We start from the raw sequence: 4,072 nt of genomic DNA on the forward strand, positions 1-4,072 counted from the left end.
TGTATTTCTTGAACTTGAATGTTGGCCTGTCTTGCTAGGTTGGAGAAGTTCTCCTGGATAATATCCTGCAGAGTGTTTTCCAACTTGGTTCCATTCTCCCCATCACTTTCAAGTACACCAATAAAACGTAGATTTGGTCTTTTCACATAGTCCCATATTTCTTGGAGGATTTGTTTCTTTCTTTTTACTCATTTTTCCTCTAATCTTGGCTTCTCACTTTATTTCATTAATTTGATCTTCAATCACTGAGGCCCTTTCTTCCACTTGATCGAATCAGCTATTGAAATTTGTGCATGGGTCACGAAGTTCTTGTGCCATATTTTTCAGCTTCATCAGGTCATTTAAGGTCTTCTAGTTAGCCATCCATTTAAACTTTTTTCAAGGTTTTTAGCTTCCTTACTCTGGGTTAGAACATACTCCTTTAGCTCAGAGAAGTTTTTTTATTGCGAACTTCTGTAGCCTACTTCTATCAACTCGTCAAAGTCATTCTCCATCCATCTTTATTCCATTACTGGTGAGGAACTGCAATCCTTTTTAGGAGAAAAGGCACTCTAGTTTTTAGAATTTTCAGCTTTTCTGCTCTGGTTTCTCCCCATCTTTGTGGTTTTATCTACCTTTGTTCTTTGATGTTGGTGACCTACAGATGGGGTTTTGGTGTAGATGTTCTTTTTGTTGTTGTTGATGGTATTCCTTTTTGTTTGCTAGGTTTCCTTCTAACAGTCATGTCCCTCAACTGCAGGTCTGTGGGAGTTTGCTGGAGGTCCACTCCAGATCCTGTTTGCCTGGGTATCACCAGCAGAGACTGCAAAACAGCAAATATTGCACAACAGCAAACACTGTAGAACAGCAAATATTGCTGCCTGATCCTTCCTCTGGAAGGTTTGCCCCAGAGGGGCATCCACCTATATGAGGTGTCAGTTGGCCCCTACTGGGAGGTGTCTCCCAGTTAGGCTACATGGGAGTCAGGGACCCACTTGAAGAGGCAGTCTGTTCATTCTCAGAGCTCAAACAGTGTGCTGGGAGAACCACTGCTCTCTTCAGAGCTGTCAGACAGGGACGTTAAAGTCTGCAAAAGTTTTTGCTGCCTTTTTTCAGCAGTACCCTGGCCCCAGAGGTGGGGTCTACAGAGGCAGCAGGCCTTGCTGAGCTGCAGTGGGCTCTGCCCAGTTTGAGCTTCCCAGCCACTTTGTTTACCTATTCAAACCTCAGCAATGGTGGACAACCCTCCCCTAGCCAGGCTGTTGCCTTGCGGATCGATCTCAGACTGCTGTACTAGTAGTGAGTAAGGCTCCATGGGCATGGGACCTGCCAAGCCAGGTGCGGGATATAATCTCCTGGTGTTCTGTTTGCTAAGACCATTGGAAATGCACAGTACTTGGGTGTGAGTGTCCTGATTTTTCAGCTATAGTCTGTCATGGCTTCCCTTGCCTAGGAAAGGGAAATCCCCTGGCCCCTTGTGCTTCCCGGGTGAGGCAATGCCCTGCCCTGCTTCAGCTCGCCCTCCATGGGCTGCACTCACTGTCCAACCAGTCCCAATGAGATGAACCAGATACCTGGGTTGGAAATGCAGAAATCACCATCTTCTGCGTTGAGTATGCTGGGAGCTGCAGACCAGAGCTGTTCCTATTCGGCCTTCTTGGAACTGAGAGGCAAATGTATGCAAATTCTTAAACACCCCTCCAATGAGGAAATAGAATCTGTTTCACTTCTCCCTGACTATGAACTTGCCTTAGTGACTCACTTCTTTTTTTAAGAGAAGGGGTCTCTCTCTGGAGTGCTGTGGCACGATCATAGCTCACTGCAGCCTTGAACTCCTAGGCTCAAGTGATCCTCCTGCCTCAGCCTCTTAAGTAGCTAGGACTACAGGTGCATGCCACCATACTCAGTTAATTAAAAAAAATTTTTTTTGTTAGGCAGGGTCTAGCTATGTTGTTCAGGCTGTGACTCACTTCTAATCAATAGAATGCTTGAGAAGTGAAACTATAATTTCTAAGGGCTAAGTCATAAAAAGTAATAAAGCTTTGACCTCTCTCTTGCTCTCTCTCAACATGCCTTACGAGCTGAGTCACCAAGTTGAAAGTTCACCTACTCTGAAGAAACTATGCTAGAGAAACCAGGTGGTGATCCCACGTATTGATAGAGATACCAGAGGAGCTCCAGAGGTTCCAGCTCCCAGTTTTTTGAGTTATCCTAGGCTGGGTACCTGATGTGTGAGTAAGTAGCCTTTCAGATGCCTCCAGCCTCAGCCACAGTCTGATTACAAATTTCTCATTTCTTGAGAAAGAATTGCCTAGTTTAGCCCAGTAAACCCCCAGAATCTTGAGGGATAATACCACTAAATTTGGGAGAGGATTGTTAAGCAGGCAAAGATAACTGGAATAATGTTCTTACCTCCTGCTGTATTTAAAAAAATTGTTTTAAGTTAGCTACATTGCCTACTATAAAAAGGGAGTCATTTATACTGAAATTTCTTTCATGCTCATGCCTTTAAATGACTAACAGATTATGGGATTTAGGGAAGAAGTTGATTTGTAGAATAGGGATTTAGTTTATTTTAATTCGGGCTTATGACTAACTTTTAGAAACAGAAAAGATTTTCCAAATCTCTTCCTCAGAGCAAATTTTTTTTGTATGTAAGGGCTTTGAGATATCTACTATCTGATTGTATGTGGAATGGCTCACAAGATTGTACTTTTTGACGGATGATAGATGGAACATCCAAATAGTCTGAATTTGAGACTGCAAGGAGAAAGGACACTACTGCTTTCTTCAAGGTGCTAATGGTTAGGCTGTAGAAAACACACGGATTGAGTAGATGGCACATATTCCCAGCCAATGACCAGCCTTCTGTTCAGTGGCATTAAAAGATGTTTTAAAATGTCAGCCTTCCCCAGGGAATGTTTATTCCCTGTGTATGTTTATTCATAAACATGATGTTTATTACATATTTATATATATCATATGTGTTAATATATTAAATATAACATAATATATTATTTATCTATAATATAATATATATTATTTATATATAACATTATGATCAAGTTGGGTTAATTCCAGGAATGCCTGAGCAATGTGAGGAGGGTGGCTGCATGGGGATATGGTGGTAGCAACAGGAGATTGGTATGTAACCAACACAGGATATTGCACAGTTATGTAGAATCCAACACAGTTATATAGAAGAGATTGACCCAATAAGTAAATATATTGAGGATAATGGAAGGCAGATTTCTCGCTATTGGAGAAAGGAGTTACAAATATGCAAAGGAAAAAAAAAAAAAGAATGAACTTTGTAGTGTTGGCTTGGAGCTGGAGGTATCAGTATAAACTCATCATTTTTATATGTATGTAGATATATTGATATAAAGAGAGAGAGAAAAATAAAAAATGCAGTTGTGTGTGTACACATGTATTCCCTAGCACTGTCCACTGAGAAAGCCTGAGACAGTAACACTTTAAAATAGATGAACACAGCACTCTTTGGAATAATGAGTGATTCCAGGCTCAAGGCAGGGAAGTAATGAAACTTTATTTAAACAAGTAGTATGCTGGATTTCACCAGCATGCCATATATATACACATATATACACACATACATATATATACATACATATATATACACATACATATATACGTACATATATACACATACATATATACGTACATATATATACACATACACATATATATACATACATATATATGTTTTGCTTTTATTTTAGGTTCAGGGATACATATGCAGGTTTGTTATGTAGGCAAACTCGTGTCAGATTTTTTGTACAGACTATTTTGTCACCCAGGTCACTAAGCCTAGTACCCAGTAGATATTTTTTCTGATCCTCTCCCTCCTCCCGCCCTCCACCCTCAAGTAGACCCCAAGTGTCTGTTGTTCCCCTCTTTGTGTCCATGTGTTCTCATCATTTAGCTTCCAATTTTAAGTGAGAACATGCGGCACTTGCTTTTCCATTCCTGCATTAGTTTGCTAAGGATAATGGCCTCCAGCTCCATCCATGTTCCTGCAAAGAACATGATTTTGTTCTTTTTATGGCTGCATAGTATTCCATAGTGTATA

Source organism: Piliocolobus tephrosceles, chromosome 2 (assembly GCF_002776525.5).
Source record: "Piliocolobus tephrosceles isolate RC106 chromosome 2, ASM277652v3, whole genome shotgun sequence".
Taxonomy (NCBI): domain Eukaryota; kingdom Metazoa; phylum Chordata; class Mammalia; order Primates; family Cercopithecidae; genus Piliocolobus; species Piliocolobus tephrosceles.